The sequence below is a fragment of the Heterocephalus glaber genome, unplaced genomic scaffold, assembly GCF_053883595.1.
Source record: "Heterocephalus glaber isolate CG9 unplaced genomic scaffold, H.glaber_assembly_v1.0 deba00000347, whole genome shotgun sequence".
Taxonomy (NCBI): Eukaryota; Metazoa; Chordata; class Mammalia; order Rodentia; family Bathyergidae; genus Heterocephalus; species Heterocephalus glaber.
In genome coordinates, this window is record NW_028258143.1 from 15,638,235 (window position 1) to 15,657,740 (window position 19,506).

Genomic DNA, 19,506 nt, shown 5'->3' on the forward strand with positions numbered 1-19,506 from the left:
TAGGAAAAGACAATGAGGATCACAACCCCAGGAAGCCCAGCAGCATGAATCCATCAGGCATGACAAGAAATTAAATGCAACAGGGCCGGGGATATAGCTCAGCGGTTTTGCCGCCTGCTGCGCAAGCACAAGGACCCAAGTTCGATCCCTGGTACCAAAAAAAAAAGAAAGAAAGAAATTAAACACAAAGCTCCTAGGGCAGAGAACGTGAGCCAGTCCCAGCACTCTGGAGGAGGCTCCACCCACCCCATTCCATGCTCCTAGGGAAGAGAAGGTGAACCAGTCCCAGTGCCCAGGAGGAGGCTCTCCCACCATGATTCCATGCTCCTGGGGCAGAGAAGGTGAGCCAATTCCAGTGCCTGGGGGGAGGCTCCCTTGAAACCATTCCAGGCCTCTGGGGCAGAGAAGGTGAGCCAGTCCCAGTACCCAGGAAAAGGCTCACCCGCCACAATTTCACACTCTTAGGGCAGAGAATATGAGCCGCACATGCACCAGACGCAAACCCTCCCTCCTACACACCGTTGAAATGAGAAGACAGGTAAACAAGCCTCAAAAAAAAAAAAGACTCCTGGATCACCTACAGCAACTCCAAAAGGAAACGGGATGGAACAATCTGATACTCAACCACCTGGACTCTCTGAACTCACAACAAAAGAGGATCTGGGAAAAATGAAATCAGAAATAATTTCTCAGATAAGAGCAGAGATTGTGCTCATAGAGCAAGACGTGATTAATAAATCTAGAGAGGACACAGATAAAAAAATAGAGGAGCTGAGGGACATGATGGAATCCCAACATAGGAAACAAGTGGAATCCTAAAAACATGCAAACAGATTTCCAGGAGATTAAAAACTCCATTGAAAGCCTATGCAGCAGAATGAACCAATGTGAGGACAAGATTTCAGATATAGAAGATAAGATTGCAATTAGTGAGGAGGAAAAGAAAAATTGCTTTAAAATTGTAAGGGAACATGAGAAACCAATCCAGCAGCTACTAGATGATGCAAAGAAGAATAACATAAGACTGATTGGAGTCAACAAAGAAAGAGGAGAGAGTGTAAATGATATAAAAAAACTGTGCACAGATGTGATGGCAGGACACTTCCCAAGCAGGGGAAAAGAACTTGACATACAGATAAGTGAGGCATATAGGACTCCAGCTAGCCTTGATCAAAAAAAATCTACACAGAGGCATATAATAGTTAGGATTCCAGAAACCCAACAGATGAACAAAACTCTACAAGCAGTGAGAGAAAAGAAACAAATCACATACAAAGGAAAGCCCATCAGTATCACAACAGGCTTCTCAATGCAAACCCTCGAGGCAAGAAGAGCTTGGAGTGACCTATTCGAAGCCCTAAAGGAAAACAGCCTCCAACTCAGATAGATGTACACTGAAAAATTATCTTTCAAAATGGATGGAGAAATAAGATACTTTCATGATAAAGAGGACCTTAGGAACTTCATGAATACCAAACCAGCACTCCAAAAAGCTTTAGACAATATCCTAGGAAAAGATAACGAGGTTAACAGCCCCAGGAAGCCCAGCAGAAGGAATCCATTGGGCATGACAAATTAAACATAAAGGGGGAGAATCCAACAAAAAGAAAAAGTCATAACAAGGCTTTTAAAACTTTTAACTTCATCTCCCTAATGAGTGTATTCAATCTTGTTATTGTACTGATTAGTATTTTTCTGATTCCAGCATTGAACACCTTACCTTGTGCTGTACTGGCTATTTATCATCTTCCTGTGTCTACTTTTTAATTGAGTTGTCTATTAATGAGCTGTAAGAGTTCTTTATATATTCTAGTGATAGGTTATATTCATTGTAAATATGGTCTGTTTAAGGACTACTTTTCATTTTAATGATGTCATTTAAAGTTCTAAATTTTGATGGAATCTCATTTATCCATTTTTTCTTTTATACATCATGTTTTTTGTATCCTAGGTAGTTCTTGCCTACTCTAAATTCATAAACATTTTCCCTTATGCTTTCTTCTTAAAATTTTATAGTTTTAGGCTTTCATATTTAGGTTCATAAATCCTTTCAAGTTTTTTTATGTATGGAAATAAAGGGTTGAGGTTAAATTTTATATACAGATAACAGGTGTTCTAGTGCCATTTGAAGAAAACACTATCTCCTCCTTGGCTCTTGAATTGAGTTCGTATTCTATAAAATGTTAATGTTAAATAATCTTTCAAAACTCAGTGGGCTGTATATGTGTGGTTCTATTTCTAGATTCTCTGTTTTATTCCAATGATATATATGTATTTCCTTATACCAACACTGCCTTGATTACTGTAGCTTTAGAAGAAGTCTTAAAATTAGGTACTAAATGTCTTCCAACACTGTTTGTTTTTCTTTTTCTTTTTACTTTTCTAGGTCCTTTGTACTCCTACATAACTTTTAAATTTCAATATCCAATTTTTCATTTATACCAGGTATACACAGACCTGAATTTTTATATATACCTTGTGTTTTCTAATCCTGCTAAATTCAAATACAAGTTCTAGGGCCTCCTAGAGATTTCTTAGTTTTTTTCTCTGTAAATGATCATTTCATCTACATATAAAAATTTTCTTTCTACGTTGCCAATCCTATAATCATTGTGTCATTTTATTGCCAGACTATTTTGGTGGGGCCTAGGTTTCAAAGTTTAATGGACAGATAAAGAGTAAGCATATCTGCCCTTGTTCCCCACCTTAAGAAGAAAGCATTGTATCTTCTCCATTCATATAAGGCATTTTTGCTAGACGTATGGAGTACATGTCTTTAACCTGTTGAGAAGTTTCTGTTCTCCTTCTAGGCCCTGATAGCTTTTACCATGAACAGCTGTAGAATTTAGTCCAATACTTTTTCTCCAACTACTGACAGGATCATATGGCTTTTTCCTTTCCTCTGTTAAAATGATGACTTTTGGGGGTGGGTCTTCCAATGCTGAACCAACACTGGCATCCCTATAATAAAACCACTTTCTACATCCTGCCAGATCTGACTTCTAAGAGTTTGTTTTGTTAAACAAATTTCTATCTATGTTCATACTTTTTTCTTCTATTATCTTTATCCAGTTTTAGGATTAGCACAATGTTGAGTGCCTAAAATGAGGGTAGAAGTGTTCCTTTTTTTTCTGCTTTAAATGTTTGATCTAATTTATCAGTTAAAATGTATATGAGGCTGTTGTTGTCATATAGGTAGGTTTTCAAGCTAGGAATATACTTTCTTCAATAGGTGCTATTCAAATTTTATATTTCCTCCAGAGTTAGTTTCATTAATTTGTCTTCCAAGGTACTTCTTAGAAGTTGTCAAATTTATTTCCAAACAGATTTTTGAAATATGCCTTCTATATGATTTTAAATTCTGTAAAATCTGCTGTAATGTCTCCTAGCTGTTGATATTTTAATTTTAAAAATGTATGACTGATATTGTGAAATAGGAAGTAAAGGTCTAAAGGAGCAGGGGAAGTGGGAGGGATAGGGGAAAGGAAAGAAGGGAAAAGAAAAAATGTGAGAAAAGGAAATAAATGGAAATAAAGTCTTTGCAAATAGGAAAGGGTGGACGGGGTGAAGGGAGGTCAGGGGAAGGGGAAAAAAATGAACCAAGATACTCATGTAATGGTACAAGATCCTAATGATGTATGTAAATGTATTTTATACCGAAAATGTACCAATAAACTTAATGGGGGGAAAAAAGAAATTGAACAAAAAGGGGGAGAATCCAACAATAAGAAAAAGTCATGACAATGATAAGTCAATACATATCAGTTATAACCATCAATCTTAATTGTCTCAACTCATCAATCAAAAGAAATAGACTGGCAGAGTGGGTCAAGAAGCAAGATCCAACTATATGCTGCATAGAAGAAACAAACTTAATTCAAAAAGAAACTCATACACTGAAAGTTAAAGGGTGGTAAACAATACTCCATGTGACAGGAACCCAAAAAAATCAGGAGTAGCTATCCTCTTTGCAGATCAGGAGGATTTCAAACCAACACTGATTAAGAGAGTTAAAGAAAGATACTACATCCTTGTAAAGCAAACAATACAAGAGGAAGAGAAGACAGTTATAAACATATATGCACCAAACACTAGTGCACCCAACTATGTGAGACAAATACTAATGGACATGAAAAATCATATAAGCATTAATACAATAGTAGTGGGAACCTCAGTAGTCCACTGTCACAAATAGATTCATCAACTAGACAAAAATAGACAATGAAATACTAGAACTCAATCAAACTCTTGAACAAATGAACTTCATAGATGTTCACAGAGTGTTCCACCCCACAATATCAGAATACACATTATTTTCAGCTGCACATGGGTGGTCCTCCAAAATAGACCACATACTCACTAATAGAGCATGTTTAAGTGCAAAGGAATTGAAGTTATGCCCTGTATATTATCAGACTATAGTGTGATGAAATTGGAGATCTATAGCAAAATAAACTGCAAGAATTTCATAGACACATGGAAATTGAACAGCACATTTCTGAATAACCAATGAGTCACAGAGGAAATTAACGAAGAAATCAGACACTTCCTTCAATTAAATGACAGTGACAATGCAACATAAAGGAATCTATGGGACACAATGAAACCAGACTTATGAGGGAAAGTCATAGCAGTGAATACTCACATTAGGAAAACAGAGTTCAATTAAACAACCTGATGCTGAACCTCAAGCTTCTAGAAAAAGAAGAGCAGGACAGACCCAAAGCTCATACAAGGGAGGAAATTATAAAGATCAGAGCAGAAATCAATGCAATGGAGACTAGGAGAACAATACAAAAAGTCAATGAAGCCAAGAGTTGGTTCTTTGAAAGAATCAACAAAATTAACAAACCCTTAGCCAACCTTATCAGAAAAAGGAAAGAAAAGGCCCAAATCCATGCAATTAGGAATGAAAAGTTTGACATTAAAAAGGACCTAGCAGAAATCCAGAGGATCATAAATATCTACTTCAAGAACCTATATGCCATTAAGTTGGAAAATACAGAAGTAATGGACAGATTCCTAGATATGTATGAATTACCAAAGTTGAACAAAGACGATCTAAAAGTTCTAAATGACCCAATATCAATCAATGAAATTGAAAATGTAATTAAATCTTACCAACTAAGAAAAGTCCAGGTCCTGATGGCTTCACTGCTGAAGTCTACAAGACATTTAGAGAGAAACTGCTGCCACTACTGTTTAAACTTTTCAATGAAATTGAAAGGGAAGCAATACTCCCAAATTCATTCCTGGAAGCAAGCATCACCTTGATCCCCAAAGCAGAGAAAGACCCAACCGAAAAAGAAAACTATATACCAATCTCACTAATGAACATAGATGCAAAAATCCTTAATAAGATACGGGCAAATAGAGTGCCAAAGATCATCAAGAAGATCGTACATGCTGAGCAATTGAGATTCATCCCAGGGATGCAGTGATGGTTCAACATATGCAAATCAAACCATGTAATACACTATATCAATACAGCCAAGGACAAAAACCATATGATCATCTCAATAGATGCAGAAAAAGCATTTGACAAAATCCAACATGCATCTATGAATAAAAACCGTGCAAAAAATTGGAATAGTCTCTACCTCCATCTGATAAGAGCCATTTATGAAAAGCCAAAAGCCAGTGTTACACTAAATGATCAAAAACTGAAATCTTTCACACTAAAATCAGGAACAAGACAAGGATGTCCACTATCACCATTCCTGTTCAATATAGTTTTAGAAACATTAGTCATAGCAATTAGACAAGAGAAAGAAATAAAAGGAATAAAGATAGGAAATGAAGAAGTCAAATTATCATTATTTGTAGATGACGTGATGCTCTATATAGAAGACCCCAACAACTTCACCAATAGTCTTCTAGACTTAATAACCAAATTCAGTAAAATAGCTGGATACAAGGTCAACATAAAGAAATCAATAGTTTTCCTCTACACAAGCAACAGACTCACTGAGACAGAAAGAGGGCAAACAATTCCTTTCACAATAGCATCCAGGAAACTGAAATACCTGGGAATCAACCTAACAAAAGAAATCAAAGACATCTTCTCTGAAAACTATAGCACTCTGGAAAGAGATCTTGAAGATGATATCAGAAAATGGAAAGACATCCTTTCCTCCTGGGTAGGAAGAATCAAAGTGGTGAAAATGGCCATACTTTCAAAATTGCAGTATAGATTCACTCAAATGCCAATTGATATCCCAGCAGCATACATCATGGACCTTGAGAAAACAACCCAAACATTCATTTGGAACAAGAAGAAGCCTAGAATAGCATAAGCAATTCTAGGCAACAGAGACATGTCAGGGGGTATCATAACCCCCAACTTGAAACTATACTACAAAGCTACTGTGATTAAAAACAGCATTGTACTGGCAAAGAAACAGACCTGAGGACCAGTGAAACAAATTAGAAGATACAGAAACAACTCCAGACACACTTAGCCATCTTATTTTCAACAAAGGAACCAAACACTCTCCCTGGAGGAATGATAGGATGTTTAATAAATGGTGCTGGAAAAACTGGGTTTCAACTTGCCAAAGATTAAAACTATAACCGTATTTCTCATTATGCACTAAACTAAAATCAAAATGGATTCAAGATCTAAATATTAAAACAAACGCTGTACTGACTGGAACAGAGTTTAGGTAGAACTTTTGAAGACACTGGTGTAGGAAAATATTTTTTCTAATTAATTTTATTGGTACATTTGAGATATGCAATATAATGACTTTCATCATTGGAAATTTGCACCTTTATGTAATCTATCTTGGTTCTTATTTATTCCCCATTCCCCTGCCCTCCTTTCAACTGCTCCACCCCTCCCTATCTACAAACAGTTTGTTTCCATTTTTTCTTTTTCTCATATTAATTCCATTCCTTTCTTGCTTTTCCCCTACCCCTCCAATTTCCCCCTCCCCTTTGCTCCTTTTCTTCCTATTTCATATATTCCATTGTATCTTTTAATCCTTATTTACACTTTCAGTTTCTCACACTAAAGGAACTATTCAGTATTTACACATGTGTGTCCTATTTATTTCACTTAAGAGTATCACTTCAATGTGTATCAATTCAATGTGCACCAGTTGGTGTAGGAAAAGATTTTATGAACAAAACCTCAGTTGCCCGTGAACTAGCAGAATCAACATGTGGGATCTCTTCTTACTAAAAACCTTCTCCACAACAAGAGAAACCACCAACAGTGTGAAGAAACAATCCACAATATGGGAAAAAATTTTCACCTGCTGTTCCTCAGACAAAGGTCTACTATCCAGAATCTATAAAGAACTTTAAAAAATCAGATCTCCCAAATTTAAAGACCCAATTCAAAAATGGGGATCTGAAATGAACCAACATTTCTCAGACAAAGAAGTAGAAATAGCAAATAAACATATGAAAAAATATTTAACATCACTGGTCATTCAAGAGAGATGAAAATGAAAACAGCACTGAGAGTCTACCTCACTCCAGAAAGAATGGCTGATATCATGTAATCAACCAGTAACAAATTCTAGTGAGGCTATGGGGAAAGAGGAACCCTGCTCCATTGCTGCTGGGAGTTTTGACTGGTGCAGCCACTGTGGAAATCAGTATGGAGATACCTCAAAAAACTAGGACTGAAAGTCCCATTTGACCTAGCTATTCCCCTGCTGGGTATCTTCTCCAAAGAATTAAAAGAATCAGACCACAGTGAAATATGTGCACTCATGCCCATAGCAGCACAATTTGTAATAGCTAAAACTTGGAAACAGCCCAAATGCCCAACAACTGGAGACTGGATAAAGAAAATGTGTTTTTTTAAATAAAATGGAGTACTGCTCAGCCATAAAAATGAGAAAGTAGAGACATTTATAGGTAAATGGATGTACAATGAGGCCATACTCTTAAGTGAAATAAAGAGAACACACATGTGTAAATACTGAATAGTTTCTCTAGTGTGAGAAACTGAAAGTGTAAATGTGGACTACAAGGTATAATAGATAATGTGAAATAGGAAGAAAAGGGGCAAAGGGGAAGGGGAAGTGGGAGGGGTAGGTAAAGAAAGAAGGGAATGGAATTAATATGAGAAAATGAAAAATGGAAACAAAGTCTTTGTAAATAGGGAGGGATGGAGGGGTTGAAGGGAGGGCAGGGGAATGGGGAAAAAATAAGAACCAAGAGAGATTATGTAAAGGTGCAAATTTCCAATGATGAATGTCATTATATTGTATAACTAATATGTACCAATAAAATTAATGAAGAAAGAAAGTCAACAAAAAATCAAATGTGAATGAAAAGCTAAAAATCAACCTAATTCATGCCAGATCGTCCTCAAAAATCTAAGGAATAGGCAGCAACAGATATCTATTTAATTGGAATTGAATGGGAGTAGGAGGCTTAAGAAATGAGGAAGATTTGATTAAATCAGTTCCATGTGATTCACTGACAGTCACCCACAAACCAAACAGAAATCTAAAGATCACTTTTTATGAAGTAGATAAAAGACTATGTTGGTAAATTTCGAAGCAAATGAAAAAAGAATAGGATGTTATAAGAAAGAAAACTCAGAGAGGAAATTATAACAACCCTTAAAAAGTAAAAGAATTGTTACATAAATCAAAATTTACAGAGAAATATTATATAAACTTAGAGAAATTTCTAGAAAATAGAGCACAGTCAAGAGATGAATTAAGTAAAGGATGATAAACTAAGGGTCCAATCTAGAAGAATAAATTCAAAAGAGTTTCTTGAAGAGAAAGTTAACAAAGAGCAATCATGAATAAACAATCTAGAAAATTTTCCAAATTAATGGATAGTTGGCAGACTAATGAATAATTGATCAAAGCATGATAGTGTGAAGATCTAGCTTACTGAACACTCTGGAACATCTTTAGACACTTCAAGGTAGAAGAAGTGTCCTTAGATTTCTCAAAAGCAGCACCCATGTAACAGTCCCTTCAGAATTCTAAAGAAAAAACATCCCCAGAGTAGAATTTAATACCCAGTCAACTTATCAATGAAGAATAAGTAGATTGAATTTTTAACTGTTAAACTCCCTATCTATTCACCTTTTATAACATAATTTCTCAGAAAATCACTGGAAGACACTTTTCACCAAAATGAGGAAAGAAACTCAAACATAACACATCTTCAGATATAATAGGACATAGAATGCCTGGGCAAAGCAAAGGATATCTCCAAGATGATGGTGAAGAAGGATTCTAGTATAATTTCCATGTACCAAATACAGCAAGCAACCGATCCAGATTGAAGCCAGAAAAATTTTAAAACCCCATATTGACAGTCATCATTTCACCAGGGGAAGGTTGAAGTTGAGCGAAGGGTTAGTCATTGTAAAATTAAAGGAACAATCATTTCACTGATGATACCAATCATAATGACAGTGTATGGGTGAGACTAAGAGAGAAGACAATAAAGAAATATGTATATGTCAGAAATGTTCATATCCTGGAATCTCTGTTTTATTCAGTGTCCTGGTAAGAATTACATCTTTCTTGTAAGCTACAATGCAGAAGAAAATACAAATACACCTTCATAAAAGGAATTCTATACACATAATTCTTTAAATAGGGATGGAATATTTCTGTCTTTATATTTCTCTGTCATTTTTATTAGGTGAAAAGCAATCAAGAGTAATCATGGTAATAGAATGGAAATAAGATGTATGCTTTTAGAAAATGAATAGGAAAGGCATTATGGAGGACTGTTTGTCTCACTGTTACATAGTTTATTTTGTTACAATTAAAGTTACATATTTCATGTATGTACTGTCTATGCTTGTTAAAATTCCATTAACAGATATATATTTTGGAGCTTTTTTATTAGTACATGTTCCCAATACATAATAATCACATACATCATGGGGGAATTTGTACCTGTACAAAATATATCTTAATTCTTTTCTCCCATTCCCCTCACCTCTTTTCAACCCTTCTTCCTCTCCCCATTTACAAAAGCTTTGTTTCCATTTTTTCTTCCATTCTCTTTTTTTAAAAATCCCTTTTACTTTCCTTCCCTTTCCTCTCCCCCTCCCTTGTTCCCCTTCCCATCTGAACAAGTTTTTCCTACTTCTCAATATCTTTCATTTTGCTCCTTACTTAAACTTTGGGCTTCTCACATAAGAGAAACAATGCAATATTAAAACTTCTGTGTCTTATTTCACCTAAAATTATGGTCTCCTGATGCATCACTTACCTAAAAATGTCTCAAGTTTAGTCTTCTTTATGGCAGAATAGTACTCCATTATATATACATGCTGCATTTTCTTTATCCATTCATCTGTCCATGGGTGTATGGGCTGTTTCCAAGGTTTAGCTATTATAATTGTGCTGCTATAAACATGAATATGCACATATCACCTTGGTATGATACTTTTAATTCTTCAGGAAGATACCTAGAAGGGGAATAACTTGATGAGATGGAACTTCTAGTTTTAGTTGAAGAATCTCCATACTGATTTCCAAAGTGGTTGTATCAGTCTACACTCCCACCAACAATGAAAAGGCACTTCTTTTCCCCACAGCCTCACCAGCATTTGTTATTACTTGATTTCTGGATGACAGCCGTTCTTTCTAGAGTGAGATGAAATCTCAGTATTGTTTTAATTTGCATTTATTGAATGACCAGTGATGTTGAACAGTTTTTTCATGTATTTATTTGTTGTTTGTACGTCATCTGAGAAATGTCTATTCATTTCCGATGTCCATTTTTGGATTGAGTCCTCAAATTTGGGGATTTGATTTTTTTTGTTCTTTATATATTGTAGATATTAGTCCTTTGAGGGGTAGCTTGTAAAAATTTTTTCCTATTATGTGGGTTGTCTCTTCACTCTGTTGGTGATTTACTTTGCTGTGCAAAGCCTTCTTCATTTTGATGAGATTCCACTTATTGATTCTTTGTAATATTTCCTGTGCAATCGAGTTTTATTCACAAAGTCTGCCTACAGCTATATCTTCAAGAGTTTACCTATTCTATCTTCCAGCAGACTGTTTGTTTAAATGTCTTCAAAAGTTTTACCTATTTTATCTTCCAGTATATTTTTTCTGTTTTAATATTTAGATCTTTGATTCATTTCAATTTTAGGTTAGTATATGATGAGATATATGGGTCTAGATTTAATCTTTGGCATGTGGAAAGCCAGTTTTCTCACCACCATTTATTACAGAGGCTATATTTCTTCTAGTGAAGGTGTTTGGCCTCTTTGTCAAAGAAAAGGTAGCTTGGAGTTGTTTCTGCATATTCAATTGTATTCCATTAATCATCAAGTCTGTGTTTTTGCTAATACCACACTGTTTTTATCAAGGTAGCTTTATAGTATAACTTCAAGTCAGGGATTCTGATACCCCCACATTGACACTGTTGCCAAGATTTGATTTTCTATTCTAGGTCTCTTCTGGTTCAATATGAATTTTAGGATTGTTTCCTCTAGCTCAGTGAGGAATCAAAATTGGCATTTTTAATTGGGATTGCATTAAACTTCTAAAAATATGGTCATTTTTCCTATATTGGTTCAGGTATGGAATATTTTTGAAAGATCTCTTGCAAGCTGATGGAAGTATTTTAGAATTGGATAGGAAGAGAGATTGACCAAGGACTTAGTTTTCATAATTTACCTCTTTAAATGTTTTTAAAATTGTAAGATGTTCTTATATTTTCTAAAAATATCCTAAATACACATAGTTTTGATATAGCAATTTTTCTAGGATTTACCCAACATGTTCAAGATCACATAGGTGGGAGAATATTCCTTGAGACATTATAATATCAAAAGACTGGCAACAACAAAAGTAACCATCAATAACACAACAGAAACATGAATGGGAACACTATATAAAGAAATAAGACCAGACTCCTAGGTAATCCCAATAAATGTTAATTAATGAAGCACCAATTCCCAATAAGTATGTAACAAAATGCTCTGACACTGATAATTGGGAAAATATAAAGTATTGATGAGATTCATTTTTATAAATATCAGATGGACAGTCTCCTGATATCATGTGATTGTATGACATAAAAAAGAAGAAACTTTTATACCAACTCTGATTTTACCTAGGGTTGTCAATCTTTTGTTGTCAGAGTTCATATACATTGGTCCCCCGTTATCCACCACAGACAAAGTCCAAGCCCCTAAGTGAATACTTGAAATCTTGGAAAGTACCAAACCTTGTTTATATGTATCAACTTTTTTTCCATGTGTAATACTAGGATAAACTTTCCTAAAGGAAGCATCTCACCACTTGTCTTCAGCATACCCAATTTGCTGGCTACCTTTTCTTTGACAAAGAGGCCAAACACCTTCACTAGAAGAAATATAGCTTCTGTAATAAATGGTGGTGAGAAAACTGGCTTTCCACATGCCAAAGATTAAATCTAGACCCATATATCTCATCATATACTAACCTAAAATTGAAATGAATGCTTTTACAATTTGGAGCCATCACTAAGTAAAATAAATGCTATTTGGACATAAGCACTGCAGTGCCATAAGAAGCAGTCTGCTAACCGATAAGCCACTAATGACTATTGAGTGGGTAGTGCATATAGCATGAATACATGGGACAAAGTGATGATTTATTTCTTGCAAATTTTCATAGTGCTACTCAGAATGATGTGTAATTTAAAACTTACAAAATTTTTATTTCTGGAATTTTTCATTTGATATTTTCAGGCCATAGGTGACAAAGGAAACCACAGAAAGAAAAACCACTGGTAACAGGGAACTACTGTATCCTCCTATTCAATGTGGCACATCAAAAATGTTCACCCATCCTCCCACCTATCCCTAAGAAACCTGATTTAATCAGCCAAAGAACTCTGGTAACAAGAAGTGCTATTCTCACTCTGCACCCTGTGGCTCCCCTGAAGGTGGTCCTGCAGTGCATGGTCCCTTGTTTACAACCCAGAACCTTGAGCCCTACAGTTTCTGTACTTTTTCTACCTCCCAGTGCAGGAACTTTGAATTACTCCTTATATTTTTGATTAGTGAAATCTACTACATTTTGTCCACTGACCTTTAGGATTTTATCTGTCCACCTTCAATGTTTACTCACCTATGACTTTTCTGATTCTGCACTTGGTGTTTGATAATTGTACATTTCAGCAGCATGACAGTGGGATAGCACATAACATGGTTTGTAGGATATCAAATGAGAAAGAGAAGAAAGGTAGAGATTGAATGTTTATTAAGCAGTAAAAATCTGTCAAATATAGCAGCAAAATTCATAATAGCTAATTCTTGAAAGTGGCCTATAGGCCCATGAACAAATGAATGAATAAAGAAAATGTGGTGTATTACACAATGGAGCCCCACTAAGCCATAAAGAAGGACATATTTGAGTCATTTGTAGAAAAAATGGCTGTATCTTGAGACTATAATGGTAAGTGAAATAAATCAGACTTGTAATGTTAAATATTGCATGGTTTCTCTTATATGAGAAACTCAAAATATAAACAATTTGAAGTGTAAAATAAAAATAGATGATAGGAAACAGGGAGGTAGACTTTATGGAGATGGTTAGGGAATTTGGGGATAAATAAGGAACATAGAGGGGAAGTAAAAATAATTAAGTCATATATTCTTTTCTTCAAATGAATGCAATTATTTTGTATCACAAATATATACTAATAAAAAATTATAAGGCAAGGAAATATTATGGCCCCTATTTTTCAGATAAAAAGACAGATCCATAGTTTCTTTCTTCTTTTCTTTCTTTCTTTCTTTCTTTCTTTCTTTCTTTCTTTCTTTCTTTCTTTCTTTCTTTCTTTCTTTCTTTCTTTCTTTCTTTCTTTCTTTCTAATTGTGTGATTTATTGCACGAAGACAGGGAGGATCCTGAGCAAGAGTAGTGTTTCTTAGATGGCCTTGCAAGAGACAGTACTTCAAAAAAGAGTAAAACATTTTTGTGGTTAAATGTGATCTATACAACCTGCCTCTGCCTAACCTTGCTCCTAAGGTTCTTCTTCCATGCTACCTCCACCCGGCAGTCCTGGCTATCTTGGGCATCCTGATTTCCTCATCTCTCCACACCTTCCTTTCTTGTACCTGCTGCTGCTTCTGCAACCTGAACTGCCTTCTCTAGGGGCTCCCTGGCTCTCCTCCTCCAGGTCTTTGCTGCAATCTCCCCTCAGTGGTGGACACTAATTACTAACTGAATGGCAACTCCCTGTCATGGCCCTCCCTACCCTTCTTCCCTCCTTATGGTTCTCCTTTGTACAATCATCATCTGATAGGTTAAATTTTTATTTATTTGTACACTCTGTCTCTCCTACAGAGCAAAGGTATTCATATGATTGTTCAAGCACTGCCTAGACCATTTGTTCACATTATAAATACTTCAAATATTACCAAATGAAATGAATTAATAAATTTAGGAAAAGTTTAATTATTCAAAATAGATCAGTTTTTCATTGCAAGATAAAAAGACAATAGGTATTCCAATGATAATTTTAAATCATCAAGAATAGGATCCATCATACATGATTTCCCAAACTCACATGAATATCCAATCCTCTCTCCATGCTACAGGTTTTAGGAACTTGTGCTCATGTTTTGGGAAATGCTACTTTAAGGGAATTGTAGTGTTTGGATGAGAAGGAAAAGGAGGACACTAAAATCCAGTGTGTCTCAGCTGAAGGTAGAAATCCACTTCATTCATTCATACACTTTTCGGCAAATATTTCCTGAGTGCATGTTCTGGGTGTAGAACTTTTCAAGCATAGGGGAGAAAAGGCAGAGATCAAAAGCAAGTAGGGTCATCACTGTCGCAGAGCTCACATGGTCTGCAGCCTGGTGTGGCATTGCTGACTAATTTTAAGCTTACAAAATTCAGAGGCTTGTTTCAGAGGCAAAATTCAGAGGCCTCCCTCTTTTAAAGAGTTTTCTTTCTGATTAGAAAGATGCTGAAATGTAATTAACCCCTGATAGGGATGCCACATGCAGATTTGTGAGCCAGCAGGAGATATGGATTTCCTACCTGCTCTGATTTAATTCTGTCAGGATCTGTAATCAATATCCTGCCATCTAGAAAGTATGACTGAGTGGACACAGGTGACCACCATCAACAGAAGTGCATCCTCTTATGTTCTTTTAGAGCTGGGGTGATGATCGTAACACAAGACAGAGGTTGCTTTATTATCACCAGTATTCAATACAAATAAATAAATAAGTAATATTGTTTTTTAAATAAAAAAGCTCCTCTCTACCTAAACAGAATAGGGCAACAACATATTGTTCAGTGAGTTATAGTGGCTGAAATCGCCCTCTGAAAATTACTTGTCATGGCAACTGGCAAGCGTCACCCCTGAAGCAACAACCTGAAGCAAATAGATTGTTTCAATTATCTAATTTTCACAATGAATGAACCCTGCTTATAGGAAATCCATAGGCAGTTGACAGTAGCAAATGGTGGCTGTGACAAGTTCACAGCCATTAGATTTACATCTTTTCTCATAACACAGAGCAGGATTGTAATTTTCCGTAAATATTCATAGAAGTGAAAGAATGAAGACCAACAGGAAGGGAAGAACTCATAAAACTGTCTTTTGTCTTGATTCCTGCAATGAGCTTTTTCTTTCAGCATTGTTTCTCTGGTGTGTAGAATGTTGTGTGAAAACCTGTGGGCTTTTGGACTCTGTTTAACTGCATCTTCCCCCTCCCTCTGCACCTCTTTCAGCACTTTGGAAGTTGTATACCTGTGACCAATGAACTCCTCAGCCTCAACGGAAACTGCTGCTTTGCAAAGTAAATGTCATGTGAAATGTATGGTAAAGTTGTGTGTAAAGCTCTTTGGCTCTTTGCTAAATCAACAATTCAGTTACCCTACATTTGAAGGTGGTCAGTTGTCTAGGGCATTTGGAGAAGGGAAGATAAGGGGACATCATTTATTTCCTGCTGCACCCAGGCAGCTATCCATGGGAGATGAAGAGGAAGGAGGAGGGCTTGTGATTGGTGTATCTCACCATTTGACTCACCCACAGGGACCTGTGGTTCACTAGCATCAGCCTTGTTGCTCCCTCCCACTCTCCTATCTCAAATTGGGCTGAGATGCTCTTTTGTTATCTGCTGTTATTCCACCCCAATTTTCACCCCCTCATCTCACCAACCTGTATATACTTTGTGATTTTTTTGAGAGGTCATTTTCAACTAGAATCACTACTAAGAAATTTGATTTTCCCGAAAGTAACAGACCTTTATGGTAAATTTTAGACACTAAGAGAAATTTGTGCTATGGTGTTACTGGACTGGGGTTTTTTGTAACTAGTAAGGGTGAAACACAGAGGTGTGTCTTTTTATCACTGATACAGTCAGTGTTTGCATCCTTCCTCTGCAAGTAAAACTGCTTCTTAGTAGGTTCCTCAGTCCTGAAGAAAATTACCAGGAAGACACCTTACCCTTCCATAAGGTGACTTCTAAGCTGACAATAGTGAACAATTTCCATTCTTAGCATGTATTTTCCCCTAATAATCACATCTCCTTTTCTATATACTCTAAAAAGAAAAGAAGGTGGGAGAGGATGAGGGAAAGGATGAGGAGGAAGAATAATTTAATATCAATATGTCATATTGATTGGGTGATACCACCATTGAATAAGTTAATTTTTTCCCAAGTATGTTTACAGAATCTCAAAAATTAGCAGAGTCCAAGGACTTCAATTATGTATGCATCATTTCAATATACTCTCTTTGCACAGTTTAGTTTACAAAACAAACTTCCAAAATGATTTTCTGTTTAATAAATTGGAAGAACATCAAAGGAAAAGTTCTCCAAGGCCTGATGGGTGATGTACACTGCATTTGTCTTCAATAAATATAAAGCCATATCCCCCACCCTGCCAAAAAACGTTATTAACAAAACTGTTATTATCAGTGTTTCAAATTCTGGCTTTATGAGAATTTCTGAGCAGCCTCTTCTTTTCAGTCTTTGTTCAAAGAACACAGATCTTCAGCTCAATAGTTTAAACTCAAATGACCAAATCAGTACATGTTTATTTTGTAAATTGGCAAAAGGGAAAGTAGGAACAGGCATAGGCTTTCACTGATATTTTGTTTCCAGTGATAGAAAATGCCATCTGATAAACCAGAGAGCTTTCTTTCTAAAAAGCATATAACACCTACTAATGAAAGGATGAGAACTGTTTTTGTTTTGTTTTGTTTGGAAAAGGAAAATTGTAATGCAGTAGCAGAATTGAATGTTTCATATCACTCCCCTCTACCACATGATGTATCGAGGTGATTAATTCTTTGCCAATGTAAGTGTAAAAACGTAAAAATTTTATGGTGTAATACTAACTATAGAGTGGTTTTTTAAAATAAAATATACTGTAGGAATAAATGTTGGACTCTTTAGAGAGAAAGCATTGAATAAGGAATGTGGGGAGTGAAATATAAGTTTTCACAAATCCCACTTCTGAGTATTTAGTCAAAGGATTTTAAATCAGGAAATAAAAAAGATGTTAACACTCCCATTCATTTTACAATAGGCAAAGTGAAGAAACAACCTATTTGCTCATTGACAGATGAATGTATAAAGAAAACATGGCAGATACATACTATATTATTCAATTTTTCATCACTGTGACAAAATACCTGAGGGTTAGTAACTTTATAAAGCAAAGATCTTTATTTGGCTCCAAGTTTTAGAGGCTGCAAATCCAGACAATATAGTGCCAGTTCTGATGAGAGAGGGATGGCACCACAGTGGTGGGTGTATATGAAGGAGGAGAGGTCGTGAAGCCAGACAAGAAGCCAGAGAGGAAGAAGGGCCAGGCCTGGTTCTTCATACAAATTCTCTAATGGAAACTAAGTCAGGGTTCCAAAAGATCTAATTTCATTTGGTGTAAGGGAAGTGTCTCCTATGACCCAGGGACTTTCCACTAGACTCCTATTCTTAAAATTTTCATCACTTTCTACCACACCACAGGAGCCCTACATGAACCCTGGAGGTTCAAACTACATCCAAACCATGGCACAGACACTGCAATACTTCAAACCCAGTGGCTTCTGGGCCACCATCTGTCCCACCACTCCTGGCCCAGAAGAAGGGGCTTCTGGGCCATCATCTGTCCTGCTGATCTGGGCCGAGAGGAAGGGGCATCTTAGCCGCTGTTCTGCCACTCCTGGACCAGAGGAAGGGGCTTTCAGGCCACCATCAGTCCCACCATTCCTGACCCAGAGGAAGGGGCTTCTGGGCCACTGTCACACATCTCCCAGCTCAGAGGAGGCGAGCCATGCAAGGGTCAACAGCACCCCTCCCCAGGGTTGAAATGAGAAGACACATAAATAAGTCTCAAAACCAATATTCCAGATCACCTATAGCAACCTGAAAGGGAAATGATATGGAACACTCAGATACACAACAATCTGGACTCACTGAACTGGCAACAAAAGAGGACATGGAAATAATGAAATCAGAAATAATTTCTCAGATAACAGCACAGATTGTGCACATAGTACAAGACATGATTAATAAAACTAGAGTAGCCACAGATTAAAAAAAAATAGAGGAGCTAAGGAACATGATGGAATCCCAATATAGGAAACAAATGGAATCCATAAAAAAAGTGCAAATAGATTTCCAGGAGATGATGAACTCCATTAAAAGTCTACACAGCAGAATGAGCCAGTGTGAGGACAGAATTTCTGATATAGAAGATAAGATTGCAATTAGTGACCAGGAAAAGAAAAATTGCTTCAATCTTGTAAGGGAACATGAGAAATCAATCCAGCAGCTGCTAGATGATGCAAAGAAGAATAACATATGACTGATTGGAGTCAAAGAAGAAACAAGAGAGAGTGCAGATGACATAAAAAAAAGCTCTTCACAGAAGTAATGGCAGAAAATTTCCCAAGCAGGGGAAAAGAACTTGACATACAGAAAAGTGAGGCATATAGGACTCCAAATAGCCTTGATCAAAAAAAATCTACACATAGGCATATAACTGTTAAGATTCCAGAAACACAGCAGAAGAAAAATTTCTACAAGCAGTTAGAGAAAAGAAACAAATCACATACAAAGGAAAGCCCATCAGATCCACAGCAGAGTTCTCAACGCAAACCATCAAGGCAAGAAGAGCTTGGAGTGATGTATTTCAAGCCCTAAAGGAAAACAGCCTCCAACCCAGATTGATGTACCCCGAAAAATTATCTTTCAAAGCTGATGGAGAAATAAGATACTTTCATGACAAAGAGCACCTTAGGAACGTCATAAATACCAAACCAGCACTCTAAAAATTTTAGACAATATCCTAGGAAAAGATAATGAGGATCACAACCCCAGGAAGCAAAGCAGAATGAACCCATCTGGCATGACAAGAAATTAAATGTAAAGGGGGAGAAACCAACAAAAAGAAAAAGGCATGACTATGTTAAGTCAATAGGTTTCAGTTATAACCATCAATGTTAATGGACTCAATTCACCAATCAAAAGAAATAGACTGGCAGAATGGGTCAAGAGGCAAAATCCAACAATGTGCTGCATACAAGAAACACA

General features: G+C 36.3%; 1 long non-coding RNA gene across 1 annotated transcript in view; it reads left to right on the forward strand.

Moving 5' to 3' along the window:
* LOC147829868 (uncharacterized) overlaps nt 1-19,506 on the forward strand; it is a 56,073-nt gene that overhangs the window by 15,468 nt on the left and 21,099 nt on the right. Inside the window, exon 2 of the long non-coding RNA XR_015446094.1 lies at nt 15,692-15,759. This is a non-coding gene — a long non-coding RNA (uncharacterized LOC147829868). The remainder of the gene's footprint in view (nt 1-15,691; nt 15,760-19,506) is intronic.